The following is a 9,358-nucleotide window of genomic DNA, read 5'->3' as shown; positions in this document are numbered from 1 at the left end:
ATTAATTTGACACTATTCGTATTCTTCTAGGCGTTATTTCAACACATCAAATTACTTCTAATAAATTCTTGAACATCTCTTTGCTATTGCACCTACAACACATTCAAGTTTCACCATTAGCTTGCGCATGATTATTTTGAACAAAAACGCCTTATTTTTACAAAATCATTTCTTTTCACAAATCCGCAATCACGTAGAGAATGTAAAAATTTAACAGTCCCACATTTTTCTCAGAATGCAACTAAAATGCAAATAAATATGTTTACGACCCCTGAGTGGTCTTAGTTATGGTTAGATCAAGTTACAGTGAACGACTTTATTTAATATCGCGTAGAAAAGATTTCAGACTGTGATAAAACTCCATGTCTGTCATTGCATAATAACAGTCATTTAGTTGCCTAGCAACGTAACATTGTGTTTATAAAATATCGGATACTTTTTTTCGTTAGCTACATAAACAAACTCTATTTAAAAGCTACATGTAGGTATCTATTTATTATTGATTGTTTAACATTCAATATTATTGAAGTGAAATTTCTTTATCGGCGTTAAAAAACAACCGTCACGCGCCACTTTTTTCAATTCATATTTATATTATAGTTTCTTCTCATAAGAATTCAGTCCGCATAGTACTTAAAAATAAAACAACGAGACTAACACTTCACATTTAAACCCATCATCTCACCCTAGTAATTAAAGATAAACATCTTATAGACAGTCTAGCTGTAGCATTCAACTTGAAAACAAAACTATAATACAAAGATGACAAAGATATAAGCATATTTAGTGTTCGGGAGGATCTATTTAAGTGTGCATTAAATAAGCGTTGTAGGTCTTGGTTGCGCTCGTAGGTGCTATTTAGCCCTCAAGGTGGCCGCGCCGACGTCGTGACTTACCGCGCCGCGTGCGCTGCCAATAAGAAATAAACGCCCACGCCGACTTAAAAATGTTAAAATAAATAAAATGCGCACGTCCCAGCTTATCTGAGAGCATAGTCGAGGACAGCGAAGGGAGAGCGCGCACTGGGCACAGTAAAGTAATGTTGGATAAGTTGGCGAAATATTTATGGAGAAAAAATGAAGAGCATCAAAATATCCTCAAAATGACGACCTCCGTGGTCGAGTGGCGTACGCGCCGGTTTTAAGGTGTCGCTAGCTCTAAGGTCCCGGGTTCGAACTCCGGTCGGGGCAATGTAAAAATTCACATTTCTAAATTGTCTTGGGTCTGGGTGTTTGTGTTACCTTCATTGTACCTACGTTAAATTCCATAACACAAGTGCTTTAGCAACTTACTTTGGGTTCAGAACAATGTATGTGATGTTGTCCGCATTTATTTATTTATCCTTCAAGTTTTATACTAGGCTATTTCGAATACATATTATATACGTAAGTACACAATACAATTAAGTTTCGAATTCAAGTTGGTATCTAGGTTAAAGTCTCTACCGATCCATTTTGGTAAAAAATGAAGTCGTTAAAGGCTCAATATAATCATGATTAAAAATGTACAACCTAATAATGCTGTCATAATTTAATTATCAGTTTTGATTGATTGCGGTAATAACCAGAAGCTCTACGCTTCTACTTTGATAAATAGGTGGTATTGAATGTGAGCAACTTTAATGCTAATTGCTGGGTACTTTTACAGTTTGCTACAAATTGATGTATAATTTTATTGGCCTCTCAAACCATGAGGAATTAATTAAAAATGTTGAGAAAGTTCTGAATCTACTTACAAATAACCTTTTTTCCGAATGGGAAAAATATTTTTTTTCAAATGACAAACGCCCGCGGTAGGGAGAATCAGACTTTTACTCGTTAAACCCACTAATGTCCCAGCATTATCTACACATATTTCGTAAGTAGGTAGTAGTGAGGATTACATTGTGGCAGTTAATACTTATACTAATTAACTTTTTCAATATCATACACTATGTTACATTTTGATGAGTGCCCCTTTGTGTAGCGTCTCCAAATAAAACATGCCTACCTCTTTGGTTTTAAATATAGATGAAAAAAAATAACTCAAACAATTGACATGCAGTTTTTCGGCCAGTGTGCGGCGCGCTCTTGTGGCGTGTGCCCGGGGCAGGTGCGTACGCGCCGCCTGCGACCGGTCCTCGCGCAATACCGCACCGTACTTACGACCAAGCGTTACCTACAGACGCTATTAAGAATTTAACTTAGGACTGCTTGTTTTTTAAATAAACTTATTGTACTACCGCTGCCGAGAACAAAGTCGATAAAGATTTAAGCCGATTGTTAGTTTTCAGTACTGTTGCGCTGCGTTCAGTTGTTCCTTTTCTGTGATTACGTTCTTGGTATTTTTAAGTCGAGAGTATTGGACGAACTAAATAATCTTTAAGTTTGCTTTTAACAGGACTTGGTATGCGAAATTGTTATTGTTAATGATAACGATTTCAAGCAGCATATTCTCTCATAGGATAACAACATGAGAGACTTTACCTATCACATTATCTATAATTTTAATTTATTTTATTCAAGCAAAATATCTTTGAGAACCAGCTCTACAAATTGCATATAAAATTAACATTTCTTACTAAAATATATTTTTCGAAAATACTGTAACTCATTTGGTTCAGTTTATAACTAATATATAACACAGACGCATGAATGCATGTATATGAAAGATCGCAAAATCATTGCCGTTTCAAGCTGTAAATTTTAAGCAAGCAATTATGTTATTGCAACAAAGCATTTACTATATAGAATAACGGTTGTCTTTCACCGTCATCTCACAAATCAGTTCACACCGATAATGTAGGGTGCGTTCCGTTGCAATGACTTGCATTTGCTTTTACCTCTACAAGAAAAGATCGCGAAAAGAATTGCAAAATGTAATGATTTTTGTCGTAGGTACATACAACCCTCCGATCAACACGTGAGGAATAAATGGCACAATATTTTTAATCGTCTATTTAACGTAATTTGTACATTTGAAATTTGCTTTAAGAAGACTTATAGATGATCCATATATCCAATTTACATCAACATTTAAGAGGGCAAACGAGGAAGTTTATTTAAGAAGTAAAAAATAAGGTTAATAATTTAAGATACTTTTTCTCATTATCGTTTTTTACTCCTCAAATTACGATAACGGTGGTGCTCTTACTCTTAAATTACTATCTACTAAAGGATCTGAAATACATGACACACATCCCGATAAAATACTTGATATGATGTTCATAAAATTGAATAAGTTCCTTTTAATATTCCATTAAAAAGGTGACGTAATATTTGTTTTTAATTTGTTCTTTAATTTAACGTCCTCGCCCAATGAAGTATGAGTTATAAGTGATAACAATTAATGGATGTTTCAACAGTTATTTTTACTTGGACCGAAGCGTTTACCGCGGCACTTTGCCGGCTGTCTAATAATTACTGTATGGTTAAATTAATTTCAACGACGATTATTAGTGTCACGATAAAAACTCTCATTAAAAATAAAAAGTGACATAAAGTGTGGCCTAAGCCGTCGCCGACAGAGCTGCACTGGTACGCCTTAAATCCGCCAATCCGGTTTCAGAAACGTCGACCTCTCGGCCCCGTTTGTTTTTTCATTCGCAAAACTGTCTTATTTACGTTAATTAAGTGAAGTATAAGTTCGTGACTAGTACTGTGGGAGATTCGAAGGAAGACGACGAGAAACGTGACGGCTCACACTGTTGCTCTTTGTCATAAGAGTGTTTTATTTTAACCACACAATGCGGGCGAGGCGACTGGGAACCTATTAAATACAGGACACTCGTTATTTCCTCCGATAATGAAGCTGTTACTTTCTTCATTATGTACGTCCCTTTCAGCTCGTAACTCTATGATATTTTGACAGCTATTTAATGAGAATAAAGCGAAAACTTGTCCCCAGTCTGAGCAAGGATTTGTTCTCCAGTCTTACGTTCGCTATTACCTCGAGGGCTATCTCGAGTTCGTTAGTAAATTGAGCTTTGTTAACAAACTACATACATACAATAGTTACGGCATTCCTTTAAAGTTATGCATTTATTTACGAGACTTAACGATTAAAATGCCATAATCTTGTATAATTTTCTTTTATAATAGTCCACATTTTGATATCGTTTAAGGATGAAATAATTCTGAAAACCACGTTCGACATCTCGCGGGTGAATTAAAAAATATTTCATGTGCAGTTACTAAGTTCTTATAGTAATGAGGGCTGCGTTTTACAGCGAGCCGATGTGACTTATGGTGGCCGCGGCATGTCTTATTACTGTTATTATGTGCCCGAGGCTCACACGAATTATAGAATAACAGGTCCGAGAAACGAACGCGCGTTTTTTGTTTCTCTTTTTCCATCGATACTGTGTTACCCCAAGGGAAGTTACATATATCATGCATTGTTCGTGCTCGGTACAACAGAAAATAATGGCGTTATTTTTTACAATGTTACTTACGTGTAAGTTATAAGTACAGCGTTTTAATAGGCCCTCATTCTTCAGCTGTCATTACACTAGGTTACAAGTTTTGTAAAAAGTTGTTAAGCGTTCAATTTAGAGCGAGATGGATAGAGAAAAAGGACGGTGTCGTGTGGTTGTGTTTTGTTTGTTTTGCTCTACATTTTTCAGTTTCTCGTTTTATAGTAATATTGATGAGCTTCGGTATTGTTTTGTTCTTGTGTTTGTGCATTTTGCATATTGTTGAGTAATTGGCATCATATTTAGCAGTTCTTATTAAGTATTCGTTACCTTAGGGAACATTCTTTGAAACGACAATTAATATTGTTTTAACATTGTAAGTTGTAATTTAAAACGAGACACGATGTGTAAAATGTGGACTCGATTAATCAAATTGAATAGTTAGACGGTTCTACTACTTAGATGATAAAAGCAGTCTTCAGTTCTTATGTGTTTTTTGCTCTATTTGATTTCTTTGATACGACTCCCGCATTAAAGGGCTTCCTTGTGTCGCGGGGGTTTTACATTTTATATAACAGTCCACGTTCTTGTAAAATGTGGGTACTTATTATAATTTTTACTATTTGTTTCCAAAGCATGTGTAAACGACTGTTTTTAGAGCAAGAACATATTACTACGCAAGCATGCAAGTGCTCTCTTTCTGCCTTAACCTTTGTATAAAACAATAATCCTAAACGATCGGAGAAAGATTTTTACACGCCTTCCAAGACACGTAAGCCGTGATTACTAAACAAACACAACATTCAAAAAGTCAATGCATACGTTGGGATCGAACTCGAGACTTTTGACTTGGCAGTCTTGCAGTCTAACCACTAGACTATGACAGCTGAACAAAAATAATAAACAATGCAATAAAAACGTAGTATTAAGTATTGAGCTTCACAACTATCACACAAACGTAAAATGAAGTAAACACAGACTCGCGTTAACATCACTGATTATAATTACGAATCCTCTCACTTCCATGTTTATTTGCGATCACATTAATATGTTGAGTACATTGAGATGCACTCGCAATCATAGTAATTCATTTATTTCGTAACATGTGGAAATTATTGGATTGAAATTAATCGGTAGTTGGCATTTACTTGTACCTGGGTGGTCTGACGGCGTCTCTTTGTTGAGCGTTTATTTCCTTTATTATATCATTCAGTACAATTACTGACTTTATCAGTAGAATATTTATTTTCAGATAATATTTGTATGGAGAGTGGACTGTCTTCTTGTGTAATTGCTGAGGCATTATGTTAAACGATTTACGTTGGCTACTGCCTCTTCGTCTTATCGTAAACAGTTTTAGCTGGTTTTGTAAAAATCATAAATGATCTGAAGACCACCTGTTAATGTAATATTAGTGAGTGTGGAAGACAGACGGAGCTCTCCTGTGTCAAATGCGCTGTCAAGCTTTGACAACTGCAAAGCCTTTAAGATATCAGTTGTTGGTTTTAGGGGCTATGAAGCAAAATCTACTTTTAATTTGCTTTAGTTTTAAATATGGTAACATCGTGTGTCGATGCTTCCTATCATCAACACAGTTACAAAAAGATTTATGATGTTACGCACATTGTTTTTCCAAAATCACAGTTTCTTTATTATTTCAACCTATAAGAGTTCGTAACTCAAAGCTTACTTACATTACGAAAACAGAACCTGATTTAAAACATTCAAAATAATTGCGACCTTACGAAATATAGACGCATAATAAGCTCCTATTATTTCTAGAATTTCTTCACACTGCCGACGCCGGCATCCTCGGTGTTTATCGGAATTACACGACAACCGCCGCCATGACGGCCTGCCTACTGGCCTGGGTATCGGCTACGCCTTGCATTCCGCTCTTGCACAACATCCACCGATCGCTAAATTATACTCGTAGACAAAAACGCCAAAGAATATAGGACAAATAGATGGCAGTCGTTACCAAGGCTTTTAGTAATTTCGAGAAGGTTTTCCTTTAGGGCTAACCAGCCTGTGCGGGATGATCTGCAAGGCAGACCTTGCAAGGTGGTTGAGGGTTAAGTCTGTCTGCCACCTTCTACCCCCGAGAGATGGGTGTCCATGAGGATTCCTTCGCCTACCAAAAAGAAAGAAAGTTGATTGGATTGGAATAGATATTTTTTTATAAATACGCGTGAGTGAACCGTTACATCATTTAATAATGGAAGAGATATGCCTGTCTACGAAATTGGGGCATAAAGATTGATGTAAAATAGGAGAGAAAAAAATGGCAAAGTTGAAAGGAGAAGACTTGAAAAAATATAAGTTTTTTCAAACGACCAGTAAACAATCATAGTGATCAATTCCAGTTTCTTTTCGAAAGAATAAGAGGTTTTTGCCAACTAGTTTATTGAACTAGTAAAGTGCAACAATTGAGTTTATCACCCAAAATACTGCACACAATATTTTAGCTCTGATCAAGTCCTTGCATAGCAGTAGTTTAATAACTTCTACTTGAATACTTTCCCAAGCCTATAATGAATCTGGGTTCGCTGTACATATTCAATCTGATGAATAAAGAAAACGTTAAGCATCGTCATGCATTATAACAAGTAATGTTCTCGTAATTATGTCTTGATGAATATAATTCGAAAATCCGCATGTGCACAGTCACAAAGCTCGGCTCAATAATTTAGTTCCATAATGAGTGGGTGCAAAACTTTGTAATTCTCTGAACTCGGAACTGCTATCCCTTTTGTGATCTGTGTTGCCAGCTTATTGTGATATAGTCCCAGTTTGACATCTATATAGATTGAAATTGTAAGTAAAATGATTTTGTATCAAATTTTTGAGTTATATTTGATACTTAATTGGTTTCTTAAGGCTCGATTACGTGTCAAAAAAACATTTTCATTTATTATTATGTTATAAAAATAATAATTACATATCCTTAACTATTATTAACTATTAAGTCTTTCCAACTTCCAAAAGCTTTTTTTTTAATTTCTACAATTATCTTACCATAAAAGGTTTAGTTAGTTGGCAACACAGGAGTCGTGGCGCATGCGCAGCGGCTACTGGAATTAGTTAGCGGTTGGCATCTCGATCCGAGCTTAATTCTACAGTCTGCAGAACAAATTGAAACTTAACTCTGAGAGACCGAGGATTGCACCTTCGGATAATGTTATAGGTACCTGCTATACAAAGATGGTGTTTCCAACTTTGTGAAGATTGTTCCTATATTGAAATAAAATTATTAAGTAAGAATTATAATTTCACATTAACAGTTGAATTAGAAACAAATAATCCAATGTTCTGGAGAAAACTGTTTGTCGTCGAATGACCTCTGACCAGTTGTGGTACAAAAGTAAGGTTGAATAAAAAACTCAATGTAAAATCTTTTTTTTTAACTTCTGAAGCCGGCGGAAAAACCTTACACTCTTACAAAACAAATTGAAATCGCTCAATCCTGTCAGGAGCTATGATGCAACAGACAGACATACAAATCAAACTTATGACACTCTCTTTTTTGCGTTGAGGGCAAATAAAGAGGTTTTCTGGATCTTTGTCAATACCGCGCTCCATAACAGCATTATCTACCCGTAAAAACTGAAACCGTTGAACAATAGAGCTATCTTCTTCACAAAACGTTTATCACACTAAACGCAAACATTTCTTACAACGTTTACCAAACACATCAATCAACTTACCAACGTCAACTCAGAGTTTACTATAGAAGTGAGTAGGAACGCGGCGTGACTGAAAAATCCTCACGCATCGCCACACGTGGGATCATCTTTGTTGCTCCATCCATCATAAAAAGATCTAGTACAATACCACATTTTCAGCCTGTCAGAGATCAATCTAAGTGGTTATTATGCTATAGAGGCAGGATCTAATTCTCGGTTGAGTCTTCGCGTCACGATTCAAGGATGGTTCGCATATTTTGTGGGATGAAATGATCAATTCGTAACCATGTATTTTCTGATATTAATGTGTATCAACGACTGACTAATTGTTTAAACCTTCCGAGGATAAAATTCTTGTTTTCTTCGTCACCAGATAGGTTTGATCAAAATAGATGAACATTCCAACAATATATTGATAACAGGCCTTCTCTGCGATTTGCCTGTTAGCGTTAAAGATAAAACATATATTAAGCTACCAATCTCGGTAAGCCCAATAGTTGGGTCAGGTGCGAGGACAAGTATTTGTGTGACCCACGCATGCTTGATCTGAGTCTCGGTGTCTTTGTGCACGTGATTTGTATATTTGTGAAACCGCGACACAAGGATTAAATTCCTTCCTGCCAAAGTGTTTTGTAAAGGAAAAAGAAAACAAAGTCTGCCTTATGTACAGGTAGCTAGTGTACCAGCCCTCACGGCGGCTCGCGAGCGGTAGGCGCGCTACTCACGATCATGCATAAATTAGAAATGACGTCCGTCGCGTCCGTGACTGCTCAGCGTTGAGAAATAACATGTCGAACTCAAGCTGCAGAGAAATTAAAGGGAAACAGTCATGTCTTATGGATATGAGTACAGTTTGATGATGTATGCTGAGTTTGGTAGTTTAATATTCAATATTCAAGTTTAAACTCGCTTAGGAGTCGAGGTTGTGGCACTCAAGTGAGCTGGTTTTCTCCTAATGATAAATAAGATAAGACATATACGTAAATCAGTAACATGTAAACTTTTAGGGTTAATCAACGTTTTCCCTTGATATAATATCTCATGATGGCATCCATAGGTACCTAGCTTGTATCTATCTACGCGTATACCTCGTAATCTTTCGCAACTCAAACATGCTAAAAACGCACGCCGCTCACCTATAGCTAACAATTTTCAGTGGTATCTCAATGCTCGTTATAAGGTGGATTCCTTGGTGAGCGGTATTCACGTAGCGTGCCATTACCGAAGAACACAGCATCTACTGGGATCCTCACTTTAAAGTAAGATACCACAGTTGTAT

This window comes from Trichoplusia ni, chromosome 11 (assembly GCF_003590095.1).
Source record: "Trichoplusia ni isolate ovarian cell line Hi5 chromosome 11, tn1, whole genome shotgun sequence".
NCBI lineage: Eukaryota > Metazoa > Arthropoda > Insecta > Lepidoptera > Noctuidae > Trichoplusia > Trichoplusia ni.
The sequence above is the reverse complement of the archived record's forward strand: the minus strand, read 5'-3'. Positions refer to the sequence as shown.